This window comes from Nycticebus coucang, chromosome 2 (assembly GCF_027406575.1).
Source record: "Nycticebus coucang isolate mNycCou1 chromosome 2, mNycCou1.pri, whole genome shotgun sequence".
Lineage (NCBI taxonomy): Eukaryota > Metazoa > Chordata > Mammalia > Primates > Lorisidae > Nycticebus > Nycticebus coucang.
Window position 1 is genome coordinate 75,433,778 of NC_069781.1, and position 19,740 is coordinate 75,453,517.

The 19,740-nt window shown below is 35.4% G+C and overlaps 1 protein-coding gene across 2 annotated transcripts in view; it reads left to right on the forward strand.

Annotated features, from left to right (window-relative positions):
• RFX3 (regulatory factor X3) overlaps positions 1-19,740 on the forward strand; it is a 293,053-nt gene that overhangs the window by 60,996 nt on the left and 212,317 nt on the right. Inside the window, exon 2 of one of the 2 annotated variants that reach the window (XM_053573820.1) lies at positions 1,431-1,487. The exons of the other annotated variant lie outside the window; for it this stretch is intronic. The gene's annotated coding sequence lies outside the window, so the exon portion shown is untranslated. The remainder of the gene's footprint in view (positions 1-1,430; positions 1,488-19,740) is intronic. 2 annotated transcript variants of the gene reach the window in all.

The window sequence follows — 19,740 nt, forward strand, 5'->3', positions numbered from 1 at the left end:
TCTCAGGGATGGATATTATAGCTCACTGAAAAATTTTGTATTTCATGATTTATGATAACCTTCCATCTTATGAGAAAAATCATCTGTGAGAACATTAAATACATTAAGAATACAATTGGAGGGTGGCGCCTGTGGCTCAGTCGGTAAGGCGCCAGCCCCATATACCGAGGGTGGCGGGTTCAAACCCGGCCCCGGCCAAACTGCAACCAAAAAATAGCCGGGCGTTGTGGCGGGCGCCTGTAGTCCCAGCTACTCGGGAGGCTGAGGCAAGAGAATCGCTTAAGCCCAGGAGCTGGAGGTTGCTGTGAGCTGTGTGATGCCACGGCACTCTACTGAGGGCCATAAAGTGAGACTCTGTCTCTACAAAAAAAAAAAAAAAAAGAATACAATCGGAGAATTGAGAGGCATTTTTGTAGTTCTCTGTTGCACGTATAGTAAAAATATGTTGTTTGTTAGGAAATTGGTTAAGTGATCATCTAGGAAATGATTGTCGTTCTGTTTGTAGAAATAGATTTATGTATACTTGGAAATGGTAACAAAAAATGGTAACAAGCAGTATTTTGAAGCTTTTTTTCATAGTTGGCATGTGTAGCCTATAACTAAGTCTGGGGGAGGGAGGTAAGATACTAGCTTTGAGATTCTATGAAATCTTACCTCATTTAAAGTCTATAAAAATGAAGTGACTAAGGGATGGATAAAGTTTTACAGTGGCTTTAGTTTCTCAATTTCATTTTTATGCTAAGACAAGTAAAAGTAAACATTAAATGCTCAGTGCCTGTGGCTCAAGTGGCTAAGGCGCCAGCCACATACACCTGAGCTGGCAGGTTTGAATCCAACTTGGGCCTGCCAAACAGCAATGACAGCTGCACATCAAAAAATAGCCAGGCATTGTGGTGGGCGCCTATAGTCCGAGCTACTTGAGAGGCAGAGGCAGGAGACTCGCTTGAGCCCAGGAATTGGAGGTTGCTGTGAGCTGTGATGCCACGGCACTCTACCCTGGGTGACATCTTGAGGTTCTGTCTCAAAAAAAAAAAAAAAAAAGGTAAAAATTAAAAGTGGTTATTTTGGGTCTTTTAAAACAATGTTCGTTTGTCTAATTTACTTGACGAGTATAAGGTAGAGGAAAACTGGGCAAATCTCCGGGCGATGATTATTTTATTGGACAAGAATTTTTTTCTAACAATATTATTAATATATTATATACCATTGTTAATATTGGACTATTTAGTTTCATCCCTGTGTGTATGGAAGTATATGGTTATTTGTGCTTTGTTTTATTTGAAGCCATTTAGTCTTCAGCATAAATTGGTACTGATTTAATTTGCATTTCATAAGAAACTTTGGTATTTTAGTAAAAATACATGTATAAATTAATTTTTAAAGCCCCAAATACATAGTATCTTGTTAAGTAGCTGTTGTGTAACTTTCAGATTTCTTTCAGACCCTGCCTTCCTGTCCAGTTTATCACAGACCCTATAACAAAGCTGGTGAGTTTGTGCATTCCTATCTGAACTACGTTGTGAGACAGGATTATGGTAGTAGGCAAGAGGAAGATCCCAGGGTGGGTCCTTTGTAACCATCTTTCAAAATTGGGCATTTGCTATAATAAAGATTTGTTTTTTCCTCCATCCTAACAGCCAGTATAGTTAGATAAAATCTTTTCTTCTTGATTTTAAAAGCTACATATATAAAAAAGAAAGGAACTGTTACCCATAATCTCACCATAAATGGATAACACAGATTACCTTCTTTAGCCAATAATAGTAAAAATATACAAATTGTATTAGAATCAATATTGGAAGATGTTGTCTTTTAAATTGTACCTTCTATCAGACTGTAACTGAGTCTGACAAAATGGGTAAGAATATAGAAGGATGAGGTGATAGGATGAAGTGATAGTTTAAGAGAAGAAGATCAAGAGGGAAAAGAATGCTTATCAATACTGAAGCACAGACCAAAAGGGGAAAAACAGAACATCTGACTGTCATGAGTGTGTCTGGGAAATGTAAGGTTATATAAATAAGTATTGTTATCATTTATGTTTACTTATTATTCATAAAGTTTATTTTGATTCTGGTAGTCTTTTAATTAGCTCTCTGCATCCCAAATGAAAAACAGTTTGTTCACAATAGAGATGCCAGTAGATGTGCTAATTTTGTGTTTTTCAGTCCTTTATTCTCAGAATTTAATTTGTAGGATCTTGTCCTAGAACTTACCATGTGTGTCTTCCACTTTCCACAGATGTGATTGGGGTAGAAATCACTGCTGTTTATCTGAATGAGATGAGAACCCTTTGGTAAAATTCTTTTGATTCTAAGATAACTAGATGAAATGTGTTGCATAAATCATGTCAGCAAACAGTTGTCACCTGGCACTAAAGCTTGATGAAATTTAAAAATGTTGGCTCATTGCCTGTAGTGTTCAGTTATAGTTCTATAGAAAGTCTGTTTGTACAGATGAAGCAATTCTTGTTGTAATGCAGGATTCATCTCTCAAGTGATGCAGCTTGTATGAGTTTATTTCAGAGATCTTTACTCTGAGCTCCCAAGACATACTAAGTGAGGCTTTGCCTTAATTTCTCATTGCTCTCCCTTTGGCAACACTTAGAAGAAAATGGAACAGACTTTTATTTTGGTGAAACCCTTAGCATCTCCTTCAGTGCAGGAATGTTTTTGATACTATTCTTGGCAGAAAATCAAATTTGAGTTTTCAGATGTTGCTTTTATTTGCAATTATTTACTTCCTGTCAGACCTCCTCTTCACTCTTCTGTTACTAAAATTTCTACACCCATCTTTACTTATTGACAGTTAATTTTTTTATTTTTTTTTTTTATTGACAGTTTAGTATGATACATAACCATTCCTTACAGGATGATAAGATCCAACCAGCATGTGCACAAAAAGAATAATGAAACCATGTTCTTTGTCTCCTGAAGAAACTATAGCTACAGGACTGTATTCTTCACAATGTGCCAAACTTTTCCCCTAAAAACCACGTTATATTTTGCTATTTCCAGACTTCAAAACTTTGTCACCTGTAGGAAAATACTGACTTCTTTGAGTACCAAGCAAGATTATACCTGCTTAAAAAAACAAACAAACAAAAAAAACCATTTCTGTTTCTATTTTCCATTATTTCTTTCCCTGATAACTATTCTCATGTTTTTGACCTGAATTCTTTTATTTATATTTGTCCTTGTAAAACATGTAGGTTTATTTTGTGCACAAATACTGAGTGTGTATGTACTTTAAATTTGTATTGCTGGTATTATGTTCTAGACATTACTTATTTTGCCCTCAGCACTATTTGAAAGATCTGTCCATGTCACTGGGTGTGCATCTGGATTGCTACTCCTAATTGGTACATTGCGTTCTGTAAAAAGCCTTTTCTTCATTTTATTTATCCTATGTATTGGACAACTAGATTACAAGGCCTTTTTGTAACAGAGTTCATATTTTCAGGTCATCTCTTAAAACTGCATTCCATACACTGTAAATCACAGCCACATGACTCTTCTATGTAAATGGTGTTCTTTTTCGTATTGCCATGCCTTTGCACATGCTACCCTGAGACACTTCCAGTTTTCTAATGCATTCTTCCTTACAACTCACTGCAGATGTCATTTTCTTAATAAAGACTTAAGTATCTATTTCATGTTTGAGCTAGTTGCTGTATGCTTTCCTTACACAGCATTTATTTTTATCTTGGTTATATAAAAGCCTGTAATTCTGCCTAGTGATCTGTATTTCCCTCTGGATTCCTTCAAGGCAGGGAGCAGGTCTTAGGCATCTTTGTATCCTTTGCTCTAGTTTGCTGAATTGGTAGTTAATAAACTGGTGGTAATTAATAAAACATTTATTGAATGAATGAATTATGTAGAGGTTCCTTAAAGTGAAATACTGACCATATAAGCAAAACTGATTCTCAAAAGTAAGAAAAGGTTGGGACACAAATATAAAAGTAGTATAAAACTAAGAGAATGAGATACAGGATGCTAAATCCTAAAATTAATTGAAGCTTGTGAAGGTACTAAGTATCACAACATGTTATGTTCAGATCATTAAAAAAAAGAAAAAATAAACTACTGGTTGGCACACAGATTGTAATACTAAATATTGGAGTGGAGGCAGAGCTATGTATTCTTGGTTGGATTTAATTTCTCTATCAAAGGAAGATGATATTAAAATTCAGTAAAGGAGTCTAGTAGTGGTAGCAAGGGAGTTGAAGTCAAGAAAGGTGAGACAATGGTGAGAAAGTACTTTTATGCTTTCACTAGTTAATGTTCTAGAAGTAAACTTGCAGATATGAATGGTTTGGCAATTTTTGAGCAGTGCCAGAGATGCAAAAAACTAAAGATGATTCAGGTGTTGTTTTTATTTTCATAAAAGAGAGGTAAATAGGTTTATGAAATAGATGGTCAAATTAGAGTTTGGATTATTAGGCCAGGTGTATTTTGTGGGTGTTTGGAAGAACTTTATGAATTAATTGATGTCAGCTTGGAGAGAGAAGGTATTTTTGGTGACATGACGCACCTCTTTCTTTCAGTCTCGTCCATCTAAACATTTTTATCACTGACTTGGATGAAACAGGTCCATCACATTTGTGTACTACATAAAGCTGGGAGCAGAAGCTAATCGTTTGGATGAGGAAATCAGGATTGGGAATAAGCTTAGCCATTTGGCCTGTAATAATTAATGTAAAATTCTGCATGTGTTATTGTCAAATTATTACCCTAGTCAAGAATTAAGCATACAAGTTTTAAGAGAAGTTTATATGGAGAGACCTTGGAATTTGTGGTATAATGGTCACTGCTGTATCCCACAGTGCTATGGTTGGAATGTGTTTCCTCCAAAATTCAAATATCAAAACTTAAGGGACAGTGTGATAGTATTAAAGTGTCAGAAGACATTTTTGAGCTGATAAGATCTGGAGGTCTTCTTCACACATGGATGGGAGTAAGGCCTTTACAAAAGAGGCTTCATGCAGCCTTCAGTGGCTTGAGGATGCAGCCCTCACCAGGCAATCACACCATCTGGCACCTTGATCTTGGACTTCACCGCATCTTAATTTTGGACTTCCCAGTATCCAGAACTGTGAGAAATAAATTTCTGTTCTTTATAAATTACCCAGTTTCAGGCATTCTTTTGGAGTGGCACAAGTGGACTACATCACATGTGTAGTGTGTTTTAAAAGCACTGTAGCATTTGTAACAGGGATGTACAATCTCTCTGTACTGGTGAGAAGATACTGTTGTGTTCATTTATGGCTTCCAGTTTTACGAAATATCGGGAAACTTTGTCATAAAAGGAGTATTTCAAAGATTCAGAGGGGTTTCCTTATTGAAACATTTTATATATGTGTGCATAGAGAGGGAAATCATAAGGATAATAGGTATTTTCAAAAGCTAAAAGAGGAATTTCACTTGGTACCGTATTCAGCTTTTAAAGTATTGAGTACCTACTATGGGATGAAATTATGCCAAGCATCGGAAATGTAATAGTGACTGAAAACAGAAAAATTGACCTCCTCCTTACCCTTTATGGCACTGACAGTCTGAGGAGAAAGGCAGACATTAATCGAACGATTGCATGTGTAAATGTAAATTACAGCTGTGATAACTGCAGTGAAGTAGAGGTGCATGGTATCATGAGAGAGGATAAAAAGTAGGGAGATTTGATTTGGTTAGTAAAGGAAGGGAAGAGAAGGTTCACCTGAAGTGAGAAAGAGTATGTAGGTCACTGTGAAAGTTTTGAGACACATTGTGTTTATGGTCCACTATTTCACTTCCAAGAAACATAGTTGGCAGCGTCCCTTCTGGTTCATTTGTGCAAGTTTCAGCTTGTCCAGCTTATTGGTTGCAGGGAGGGCTGCATTCTTTTATGTTAGTATGCATTTTACATTTCTTGATTTTTATGTGTCTCAACACTTCTGTAACGGCCTGTGTATGTATTACTAGCCAGAAAGGAGTGGTTAGGGATCTGGGCTAATGAGCATGGTGATTATGAGTTATCGAAAGCCTGTCTTGTGAACAGAGTCCACACTAACCTGAGAAGGCAGGAAGGGGGTCAGGCCATTCAGCCTTTGAAGACCAGAATCATAAATCTATTCCTTTTCTAGAAACAGTGAAAACCCATTCTCACATAGAAGACTATTTGATTTAAATTTTGCAAGATGTATCTGGCTTCAGTGTGGAAAGTTGTCTAGAGTGGAGGCCAGAGAAGATGTGACCATCTAACGAAGATTGCAAGTTGTGTGGATGGGGAGCATTGTGCTGCAAGGAGTGTGGCCTATCACTGAACATGGAATTCAGTTCTGGAGATGAGGTGGAAGGAAAGGATGAAGATAAATTTGGGGGCAGAAGACTTGAGTGTGAATCATAGATTTGCCACTTACTGGGTTGGTGGCCTCGTACCATGTTTCTCTCCCAGATTTAACTATATAACATTTTTCTCACAGATTTTGTCAATATTAGATGACTTACTATACACATGAATGACTTATAAACTGTGAAATATATAAAATTGGAGGTTTGAGAGAAGAAATAAATGGCCATTATTGGATTGGGTAGTCTAGTAATACAATGAGATTGTTTTAGTGGTTTCTACTCGACCTCATTGGAATAGATGATTTGTAAAGATTTTCATCATTTAGTTTTAGAGTTCTTTTATATCTCTCCCCAGTTATTTTAGAGCATTCACTAATGGTGACAGTATAAATATTTACAGTGAATTTATGCTTTTTGGCTTTTTAGTAGTAGCTTGGTGTTTTTTTTTTTTTTTTTTTTGAGACAGTCTCACTATGTTGCCCTCAATAGAGGGTTGTGGCGTCACAGCTCACAGCAACCTCAAACTCTTGGGCTTATGAGATTCTTTTGCCTCAGCCTCCCAAGTAGCTGGGACTACAGGTACCTGCTACAACGCCTGGCTATTTTTCTTTTTTTTTATTGCAGTTGTCATTGTTGTTTGGCAGGCCCTGGTCCGGGTTCCAACTGGCCGGTGCTGGTGTATGTGGCTGGCGCCCTAAGCATTGTGCACAGGTGCCGAGCCGGCTTGGTGTTGTTTTAAATCACTTATACATGAGCTCTTTATGTGTGATATTAGAAGCAAGAAGCAATTTTAAGGAATCTTATAGTACAATCCTGCAGCAAGGAATTAGAAAGTTTTTTTTTTTTGTAGAGACAGAGTCTCACTGTACCACCCTCCGGTAGAGTGCCGTGGCGTCACACGGCTCACAGCAACCTCTAACTCTTGGGCTTATGCGATTCTCTTGCCTCAGTCTCCCAAGCAGCTGGGACTACAGGCGCCCGCCACAACGCCCGGCTATTTTTTGTTGCAGTTTGGCCGGGGCTGGGTTTGAACCCGCCACCCTCGGCATATGGGGCCGGCGCCCTACTCACTGAGCCACAGGCGCTGCCCCGGAATTAGAAAGTTTTAAAAAAGTTCTCTAATATATCTTTTAGTAACAGGCGATTGCATTAATGTACACAGCTATGATTTAACAGTAAAAAAAAGGGGAAAAAAGTACAAAGAGGTTCATGTGTATTCTCTAGTTTTGCTGGTATATATGTATGTAGTTGTGTAAAGCTATGCAAAACAGTAAAGATCCTATGAGTGGACATATACCTTTAGTTTTTGAAATGCTTTATTTTATAACCCCAGGTAAAATGGGAATTGGTAAAATAATCAGGGTATTTTTCTGAGGTAGCATTATTTAGTCACATGTTTGTGTACAAACTCAGATATTCATCGAACACCTAAGGTATCTATATGTTTTTGAATCGTTTGTTGCTTTATGGTCCATAAGAATTATTCAATTCTAAGTATGTGTGAGTAGAAATAACAACTGCTAAAACCAATTGCACTTCAAGGGTGCTCACACTTGGAAATTGCTTCTGGATCCATAGCTGATTAGAAGACATGACTGAGTGATATATCAGATCTTCTCACAGATTTCCATTTATATTGATGATGATGATATAGATGGACCAGCCACTTAGCTAAGAGTTTTACATATGTATTTTTTTAATCTTTCCAACAATCCAATGAAGTGTGGGTACTGCTATTCCAGTTTTGCAGATGAAGAAGCTGAGATTTAGTGAGGTTAAATAACTAGTAAATAGAGGCATATGTTCCAGCCTATGTCACTTTTGACTCCAAGACTGCTATGCTATTTTGAAACAGCTGATCTGGTATAAAAGAAGTGGATTGAAATCATTTTAGACTAATCTCCTGGAGCCATGTTTCTTTCTATGGTACTATATTAAAAAGAGATAATACACTGATAGCAGATAAAGAGGCTGAAATTAGAAACCTATAATAATCCCTGAGTGATAATGGATTTCTTGTTGCTTTTATAATAAGCTTTTAAATAGCTAATGCATACACATAGGAAAAAATAATTCAGATAGCCCAAGAGTCGATGGAGTGCAAAGCATGTCTCCTTCCCACTATAGCCTTCTGTTCTCCTACACAGAGGCAGCCATGGTATCTAATTTTTGGTTATTCTTCCAAAGATTGTTTTAGCACGAATTGATATTTTAAAAAATCACATTTGAGCATTAATTACAAAGAAATAAACTAAAAGCAGCCAGATCTGGCACCAAGTTAATGATACCTTAGTGGGCCAAGCCAAGGGAGGATGGAGCTGGATGTAGATCAGACGTCTACTAGGTGATGAGAGTGCAGATTGGCCATCAGTATTAGTCCCCTCCCCATCGAGGGGAGGAAAAGCCCTGCCAGCAGGCTTGCCTCATTTTGTGGATGAGAAGACTGGTCATTTTAGTCAGTCACATGGAAAGTTGAAGATAGAACAACTCATATGCAGAACTATGACTCTTACCAGTTTTACTGTACTTTTGGGTTTGAGAGGGTTGTGAAGAATTGGACAACTGAAACGCTCTAAAATTGACTTAGAGTTTCTATTGGTAAGGTAAGTAGCAAACTTTAGAAAACCAAATGTAGTTGCAGATCTTTCTTTCTTTTTTACTTTGAAAATACATTTTACATTTTAGAATAGATTTAGATTTATGGAAAGGTTGTGAAAATAGTACACAGAGTTCCTATATACCCTACACCTGTTTTTCCTGTTATATTAGGTTTATCTACTATGAAGTTGTTCCTCATCCTTTCTTTCCATACTGTACTCTTTGGAAGGAAGTCACTATGTACCGCCCACATTTGAGAAATGGGGAATTATGTTCTACTTTGTTGATGGTGGAGTATTTATATTAATTACTTGAAATACTCCTGCAAGAGATTTGTTTCCCCTCTCCTGTTTATTTTTTTATTGAATCTTATGTATAATATATAATAATATATGTAGATGAATGATACATATACATAATTATATATGTAGATGAGAAACTCATCACTGGCATATCTTTCATCTACATATATATAACATCATATATAATATGTAAAATATAATCTATGAACTATGCATATAGTACATATCTTATATCATAAATCACATATATAATGTCTGATATAAATACATTACATATTATATACTATATGACATATAATATATGACATGTGTCATATATGTAATATGTCATATATAATATATATGAAACACACATACAATAAATATGTATACCATATGGGTAATATATAACATTTTATGTTTTATATATAAACCAACATCTGATATATATTCTAGTATATTGTATATGTAATATATAATATATATTATAAATATGTGCAGTTCATAGATTGTATGGATTTTGTGGTATAACCCAGTACTATATTTTATGGCTCAAATTGTTCTAGCTTTGGCCATTGCAAGTTGCTTCAGCTGTTTCATGTGACTCCTCTGACATAACCTCATCATTGTATTTTATTTTTATTATTATTTTTGAGCACTTCCTTATTTGTCTGTAGTATGGGATGCTTCACATTTATCTTTATTTCCTGGCCCACTCCTAGAGTCAGCTGTTTCTCCAAGGGGGTCCTAGTTTCTTTCACTGGAAGTAGTATTAGAAACCAAGATCTGGGTGACAGATGGAATTGTAATTGTAGTATTTAAAACCAAATATTTAGTTGAAAAGAAAGTTTTAGCCACTTTTCCAGTTAGTACTAAAGTATAACATTTGCCTAAGTGAATTGAATGGAATGATCCTAAGAATTCCCTTAGTATATTAAGGGAATATACTAAAAAAATTTATTCTCTTCTGTTACTTAAAAAACAAAACAAAACAAAACAAAAAGCTACCTGTCCTCGATGACCCTTTGCATATTTTAGTATCCTTGACGAGAAAACCTGAGGCAAAACTTCAAAACATGGTAATTTGAAACAAGTTGGGATTAACTTGGGGATATTGGAAAGACTTTAAACTCCATTAGGAAAATTAAGAAATACGAAGTCTTTGAAAGACATGCAATTCATATTTATGTAAAGGATAATACTTTATTTTGCTTTATTAAACATTTAAATTTTGTATATCCAAAAGATTGGGGAAGAATATTTTCTTAAGGAAAGGGAAAAACAAAATAATGATTAAAAGAAATTACCTTCAGGCATAATTAAAACATCTGGACAGTGGTCCTAACTGATTATTTTGTTCCAGAGGAACATTCCCTATTACAGAGCTTGCTTTTCTTACTGCAAAATTGAAATTTTCTTTATCTGGGCTATTTCAAGATAGATTTCAACAACTCTTTTTTTAGAAATGTTAAAGGGATTTCTATTGTGTATTTACAGTCTTAGTAGTACCGATGAACATTTTAAAAAGCTTATTTTTAACTTGATTTAATTTAATATTTTTGTGGTGAGAGCATTTGAAATCTATTTTCTTAGGAATTTTCAAGTATACATTATTATTAACTATGCTTACCGTGCTATACCACAGATCTCTGTAACTTACTCATCTTTTTTGGTTGAAACCTTACACTCTTTGACCAATATCACTCCATTGCTTTCCAGCCCTTGGTATTTACTATTCTCCTTCCTACTTGTGCGAGTTTAGCTGTTTCAGATTCTATATATAAGTGGGATCACATTTTATACATGCTTGGTTGTCTTTCTGTGCCTGGCTTATTTTACTTAGCATAATGTTCTTTAGGTTCAGCCACGTCATTGCCAATGACAGGATTTATCCTTTTTAAAAGCTAGATAGGATTCCATTGTGAATGTGTACACCACATTTTCTTTATCCCATCATCTCTTGCTGGACACTTGGGTCCACTGCTTACATTTTAAACTTAGGAGTCTGTCACATTAGCCTTTCACACTGGTTGGTAGTTTTTTTGTTTGCCTTTCAATGGTGCCTTGCCTGGTAGGTATTCTCTTTAGTGTCTCCCACTTCAATAAGCAAGCAACCAGGTCAGTATAATTACAGGAGTTGATAAGTGAAAGTATGAAATATAAAAACCAAAATTATTTTCAAAGAATTAACCAAATTTTTCCTGGACTGTATCTATTACTATTTGTCTTAACCTACTATGTTTTAATTTTCTCTTTGTTTAAATGCAAATAATAGTCTTTTTTTTTTTTTTTGAGACAGAGTCTCATAATGTTACTCTCAGTAGAGTGCTGTGGTGTCACAGCTCGCAGCAACCTCAAACTCTTGGGCTTAAGCGATTCTTTTGCCCCAGCCTCCCAAGTAGCTGGGACTACAGGTGCCCGCCACAATTCCTGGCTATTTTTTGTTGTAGTTGTCATTGTTGTTTAGCTGGTTTGGACTGGGTTCCAACCCGTCAGCCCCGGTGCATGTGCCCAGCACCGTAACCATAGTCATAGAATAGTGTTGAATAAACTGATAGTGTACAACTGCAATTAGTAAGAAGCCCCAGCAATACTAGAACTAGGCAGATAAACAAACTGAAGCAAAGGTAAATGAAGCCATCTCTGATGAATAAGCAAATGTGACTCGTGCATAGAAAAACTATGTGAGGCAGAAATGCCCAAGGAACCATAGAGTGAACGTAACTGGAAAGCCTCTAGAGAGATAGTGCTGAGGATGGGAGATAGGGAAATAAAAAAACAAAGGTTCTGGATAAGGATTGCTTGTAAGTCTTATAATGTTTGTAACTGATTTGAGGTTCAACAGAAATGTTGAAAGCCCATGCTTGAAAAGCCTGGAAACAATGATCTAGGACACAACAGAAATAAATTTAATTATGTGTCCAGAGTGTACTAAAATGCTGCTCTCACATGTATCATATCATCTAATTTTTACATCAGTTCTTTGAAGGGCAGGGTATGATTAGTTATAGTTTGACAGATAGAGAAAATGAGGCACAGAGGGAGTTGAGAACATTGTGCCAGACCATCTAGCAACTAATTGGAGGCAAACCCAGATCAGGGTTATCATTTTTAATTTCAAAATAGTTGGGGGATAAAGAGAAACACAACCAACCTTCTATTGCTATAGATGCAAACTCTTAGGGCCTGGGTCAACTATCAATACATTTTTAGTTTCTCCGTTGAATTGGTTAAGAGAAAGGAGTTTAAAATGGTGGCAGTTAAGTTGAGGTAGTTTATTGCAGTTGAAAAATGTGGGTTATGATAGGCTTCTGTTCTTAAGGAAGCTCAGAATGGACTGAGGACTCATGGTGATAGCTAATGTAGCAAATGGGCTTGTGGATGGATGGACTGCCAAGGTAGAGATGGGGTTATTTGGCCCTTTTAATTACCATTTAACACTCACTTTGTATAGAATCCTTTGTCAGGATCCCCACAGTCTGCAGAGAATTGATTTTTAACTCTCCTTTTTTGGGGAGGAACATTTTTAGGGGCTATTCTTAGACTCTGGCAGTTGTTCGTATATTAGTCTATTTGTGAATGGGAAAAGAGAATAAAACCACTCTGAATTGGCATGTTTATGTTTACAGAGTAAATCTCAAGAGAAAATTAATTATATGTCTGTAGTTCTTGAAGTTAAGTAGGTTAAGTAGGGGAAAAGCATGATTTAATCTTGCTTTATTGCTGGCCAAATCTCCAGGCTGGCCATTTTTTCCTTTTAATAAAAATGCTATGGTTCTTTGTCTTCCCAGTAGCTCATAGTTGAGAACTCTGTTAAGTTGTCTGTGAGATGGAGTATATTAGGCTTGCCTGATTAAAATTGTTCACAAGAGATCAAGCAGACAAGGGACTTTTAGCATAATTAAAAAAGCACTGCTAGCCTTCAAAGATGAGATTTCAGAGATTTTCGAATTTATATCCACCTGTAGGGAAGTGTGTTTATGTAATTAGATTCTGGTTCTCTTATGAACCTTTCTCATTTAATTCATGCATGGTGTCCTTTCATTTTATGGATTATTATCTCTCTTACAGTAGACACAAGAAATACTTAAAGCCGCTAAAACTTGAATGAACCAAAATGTTTCACTTGAAAGATCACAATGTGATAAGTTAAAAAATCAGTAAGCATTTTTGTTAAACTGTGTATTTATAAAAGGAAATGCAGAAGCTAAGTTAAAGGTAGCAGTAGGAAAAGTGAAGATAAATTATATATCCTATGTTCTCAGGCTAACCTGAGAAAATTATATCGGCTTTGGGAAATTGTCTCCTTCTGTTTAATGTATGTTTTAGCCCAAAGTTTTTATTTTTGTCTTTTCATTTTGCAGTTCCCAAACTTTGCATTACTGGGTTCTGAAATCATTCAGTTATTATTCCCATTGTACTATCTTGTTTCAGGAAAAAAATGATTATACTTAATGTGGTTTAAAATTGCTGCTTTTGTCCTTTTGAAGGATTTTTAATTTTAAAATTGCTTTTGTCCTTTTGAAGCAAAGTCCACTGCTATAGACTGTTTGAGTACTTTATAGAGCTCTTTAGGATTTTTCCTGTGTTTTTTTTTTTTTTAAGAAATTTTAGTTCTTCAGAAACGAACCCTTTTTAGCATAAATCAAAATGTTATTGCTATAATGAGGCAGCATCTTAGAAGAAAATTATCAAGGTATGAACTTTTTCACCTACATTTATAAGGCATTTATTTCATAGAATAAGGGCTTCTGACATGTGAACACTTCTTCAGGGAAGGCATTTTTCTCAATGAATAAGTAATGCTTTGTTTTCCCCAGAAGATTGCTTTAGAACATTTCTTATGTAATTAAAACAATTTTTCCATTAGCTGAGAATGGTTCTCAAAGCTTCTTGACTTTTTTTTTTTAGTTCCATCTTATTTTGCATTTTTTAAAAGAAGTTAATTATAGCTTGATTTTAACATAAAACTGTAGTGTCCACCAAGAGCCCAAATTATTTCCACATTAGGTCTTGGCAAGAGAATAAGATGGTAAAAGAAGTCCCTCAAACCAAAATGCACCATAAATTACTCATATTAAGACTGATTTTAGGAAATAGAATTGAGGAGAAAAAAACCTGAAATTTTAAATGGTAGGAATTTTTTTTTTGATGTCTCATTATTTGCAGTAGGAGAGCACTAAACAAGGTCACATCTTGAAATAGTAAAATCTGTGAATAGTTCTGTTTGTGGGAGGAGGTCACAAAAAGGTTATTCCTCTGGCTTTCTTCTTGACAAGTAATCAGAGTCGTTTATAGATCTCCTGGTATCCAACAGTTTTATAGTCTTAAGAATGAATTTTTGCACATCACTTTTACTTTTGATTAAATAAACAGTTTAAACACGACTATACAATCAAGTAGAATAGATAATAATAGTAGCTTCAATTAAGACATAGTTCAGGCTGAAATCATATAGAATTAATAAGGTGTAGTATATGGAGTGATTGTGGCAACTAGTATATCTCTGTCATACATGGTGTTGTTTCTTTTACGTATCCCCTAAACCCTTAATTCAGACATTGGTTAGTATGCCCATTTGTTTGTTCATTCACCTATCCATCATCCATCCATTCAGTCAGTAGATGTTTACTGAAACTTTCCCATACCTCAAGCACTGGGCTCAGCTGCTGGAGATATAAGGGATGAATAATGGTGTTTGAGTAGATGTTTTTGTGAGAAACAATCCCACAAGTAAATAATTACCACTGTGAATGGAGTGATGTAAATATAAAAGAAGATAAGTCTAATTGTGGCTAGAATTTCAGAGAAGACTTCAACTGAGGAAACAGTATTTAAACTGATTTTGGAAAGATAAAAGTTTATTCACCAGGCCAAAAATAAGAAAGGGCATGTAGAAAAGTAAGAATTTTTTTACTTACTTTGATTTTTTAAGGATTTTAAAATATTTTAGTTTGTAATATAGGGGAAAAAAATTTGAAATGATGCTTAAAAAGTAGGCTGGAAGGTTTTCTATCCACCATGATGACAAGGTTTGCAAGGCACTGAAGGCATTGAAATGGAATGTGTGACTCCAGAAAATTTTGAGTGGGAAACAGGAACTATTGTCAGATGGCCCCTATTTCTTCAGTGAACTAATAGGCAATCTAATATGATTGGGTTATGGAGCCCAACAGACTTGACTTTAGATCTTAAATCTGATGATCCCCTTAACTTCCCTCAGCCTAAGATTTTTTTCTTTGTAAAATAGGAATAATAGGTATTTTTGAAGGATTAAGTTCATATATTCAAGATGTCTTGTTTAAATTTCTAGGCCCATAATAGATATTCAATAAATGGTAGCTATTATTTTTAGGTATTAAACTCTTAAGGGCTTAGAATTGCATAGTAAACATCATAAATACTCCCTTCTCTCAAGAATTTTTTCATAATTTTATAAACAGAAGCAAAAAGGTGTATTTATTAAAAAACTAAGTTTATCTATAAACATAGAAGCTTTATCTATAAAAGCTTTCTTTATTGTTTTCTCTATGTGAAAGGGAGCCCTGTTGAAGATATACAGGTATGTTCATTTAACCTTGCTCACAGCCTCGAAATGTTTGGCATCGATAGCTGTAAATTTTGATAAGTATGATACCTTTCTTTCATAGTACTAACTGTTTATTCTGGTTTTCTTACTAGTATAAAGATCAGGAAGTTCTGTCTCCTATCCCAAATGAGAATTTCTCCTAGTACATCATCTAACAGATGATGGGTTGAGTTTATGCTTAAGCTCTGTGACTAAGGGAGAACTGTGTCTTACAAAGCAGTCCATTCCATGTTTCGACAGCTCCAATTGTTACTATATTCTACTTGTGTATCTGGTGCGGCTTCTTTTTTATTTCTACTTTGTGGGCATTAATACTCTCTGAAGCCGCATAGACCCAATCTAATTAGTGTCTTTACTTGCTATGCCATCAGCTGTCTGCAAAAGCCTATTCCTTTTTTTTTTTTTTTTGAGGTTTCTCATTTCCAGATTTAATGTAGTCCCAGGTTTTCCAGGTTTTGCGATTTTTGATTTTTTTTTAAATTAAAAACAGCTTGGTTGAAGAGTTGGATATAAAATAAATTGTACATAAAGTATATACTTTGGTAAGTTTTGATATTGTATCCAGTAGAAGACTTAGATGTTAATAATGTAAATAAAAAGTCTCAAAACTCATTAATAAAACAAAACAACCTAATTAAAAGCAGGCAAAAATTTGAATAGCCACCAAAGAAGAAAATTTTACAACCAGAACAGTGAATCTGTACCCCCAAAGTTTCTCTGTGCTCCTTTACATTCTCTTCTTTCTCTCCCTGCTCCATGAAGCTCGATCCTATTTCTACCCCTGGAATTACTCTTCGGTTTTCTGTCACTATAGTTTATAATTTCTAGAACTTTGTAAAAATGAAATCATACAGTATATATTCCTTTTGTCTGACTTCTTTCACTTACTATAATTATTTTAGACTTACCCATATTGTTGCCTGTAATGGTAGTTCGTTTCTTTTCATTGATGAGTAGTATTCCACCATATTGAAATGCCACAATTAATTCATACATTCATCTGTTGATAGACAATTGGGTTATGTCCAGTTATTGACTGTTATGAGTAAAGCACATATAAATCATTGATGTACATTGAACAGATACTTTCTTTTGGGTAAATACCAAGGAGTAGAATGATTGGGTAATAGAAGTATATGTTTAATTTGTAGGAAATCTCAAGCTCATCACTCCATTTTACATTCCTACCAGCATCGTCTGAGAGTTCCAGTTCTTCTACATCCTCACCAACTGTTGATATATCAATCTTTTAAATTACAGTCATTCTGATGGATGGATGGATGGTGGTTTCTCTTTGTGTTATTAATTTACACCTTCTTAATGATTGGTATGTTGAGCATCTTTTGCCTACTTGTAATTAGATTGGTGTTTTATTAATGAGTTGAGAATTCTTTATCTACATTATTAATATAGGTCCTTTATTGGATATATGCTTTGCAGATTTTGGTCTACCTGTTTTTTCATTCCTATACAGTGTCTTTCAAAGAATAGAAGTTTTAAATTTTGATGAAGTCTAATTCATCAATTTTATTTTTTGTACATTATGCTGTTGGCATCAGATCTAATAAGTTTTGCCTAATTCAAGTTCAAAATTTATTTGTTTTCTTTTAGAAACTTTATGCTTTTACTTTTATCTTTAAGTGTATAGTATATTTTTATAATAAACCTTTTTATTTTGGAATAATTTTAGTTTTGCATATAAATTGTAGAGGTAGTACAGAGAATTCCAGTATTCTTCCCATTTATTTTCTCTTATCATTAACATCTAACATAACCATGACAGATTTGTCAGAATTCAGTGGCCAACCAGGATTGGTGCTGATTTGGATTTCACCATTTTTCCCATTAATACCTGTTTTCTGTTCGTTCTAGGGTTCCACTTTGTGTTTAGTTCTTCTTTCTCTTTAGTTTGCTCAAATAATTGACACATTTTCCCCCTTTGCTTGTTTTCAAGACCTTGAAGATTGAGTTAATTAATTAATAGAGTGTCCCCGAATTGAGTTTGTCTGATGTTTTTCTCTTCGTTAGACATGGGTTCTATTTTTTTGTCAGAAGTACCTTTCTTATCACATCATGATTGAAGTGGGCAGAGTACACATGCTATCAGTGTACCTTATCACTGGTGCTGCTCAATCTTGATTACCCAGGTAATATTCACCATATTTCTCTACTGTAAAGTTAATTTTTGTTTTTTTTACCCTTTCTATATTCTATTCTTTGGAAGCAAGTTAACAAGTATAGCCCATGCTCAAGAGGCAGGAGATTAAGAAGAGGGACTTATGCTGTACCTCCTACAGATAGCTAGCAGCATCAATTACTTGGCATGCCTCTATAATAAATACTTACCTTTTCTCCCTTATTTATACCTTCAGCTATTTATTCTATCAGTATGGACTCATGCATATTCATTTTGTAATTTACATTGTATTTAGCTACACTGTTATTTATTTTGTTGCTCATTTTGTTCCAGCTGTGACCATTGGGAGCTCTTTTTTTTTTTTGTAGAGACAGAGTCTCACTGTACCGCCCTTGGGTAGAGTGCTGTGGCGTCACATGGCTCACAGCAACCCCCAACTCTTGGGCTTACGCGATTCTCCTGCCTCAGCCTCCTCAGCAGCTGGGACTACAGGTGCCCGCCACAATGTCCAGCTATTTTTTTTTTTGTTGCAGTTTGGCCGGGGCTGGGTTTGAACCCGCCACCCTCGGCATATGGGGCTGGCGCCCTACTCACTGAGCCACAGGCACCTTAGATTGGCTCCTGTGTTCCTCTGACTTGCTGTATGCCTTCTTTCTCCTGGATTTTTTTTTCTTTCTTTTTTCATTGCCCCCCACCTCCCCCTTTTTTTTTGCCCTTGTTCTGAGACTTCAAGTTCCCTAAGCCTTATCTTATATTTTCTATTTGCCCTTGTTCTGAGACTTCAAGTTCCCTAAGCCTTATCTTATATTTTCTATGCCCCAGCCCTAAAATCATCCATTTCTTAAAGGAGTTCTGGTTCCTGTTTTTGAAGTATGTCTTTTAGAAAGGAAGATCTGGTCCTGGGTATGCTGATTCTTGCTACCATGCTGTTACTACATCTAGTTTTCTTGGCAGGAAGAGTGAGGAAATGCAGGTATATGTGCTAACCCATGGGTATATACATTTCTGTTTCTGTATCTGTCCATTTGCAGCTATCTTAAGCTTAATGTGAGTTCATTCTGATGTCTCTGACTCTAATCTAGTACTGTTGGATTCATTTTAGCATGGTTTATTGTTAATGTCTAATGTCTCTCTCCAGGGGTGAGAAACATGGCTTGCTTCCATCATTAATTTACTTGGTTCTTCAACTCAGTTATACATGTAAAGTGGTTTTAGCATGTTTGCCTGTTGTTTTTTAGCTGGCTCAGGCCAGGTTCGAACCTGCCAGCCTCTGTGTATGTGGCCTGTGCCCTATCCACTGAGCTACGGGCACTGCCAGAGAGAGAGAGAGACAGAAAGAGAGACAGAGGGACATTTCTTCTTTTCTAAAATAGATGGTATTGTCAATGGCATCCCTCCCACAAAATTTTTATGGTTTTTATTTTCCTTCAGTTTAAAATACTTTCTACTTTCTAATTCCCCTTTGTGTTTCTTTCTTGACCATTTACTTATTTATCTTACTTAGTTTCAGAATATTTGGGGGTATTTTAAAGATCTGTTTTTTTCTTTTTAAATTTTTCCTAATTTATTTCAGTTTTGAGCAGATCACATATTCTACATGACTTGAATCTTTTCGATTTGAGACTTGTTTTATGGACAGAATATTGTATATCTTGGTTTCTATCAGTTTTTACTTATGCAATTTGAGCACTGTTAATTAGGTACAGAAACGATTTTTATGTCCTCATCGCTTTATCATAATGAAACTATTGCTTGTATTCCTATTAATACTTCTATTCTGAAATCAACTTTTCTTTGTTATTAGGATAG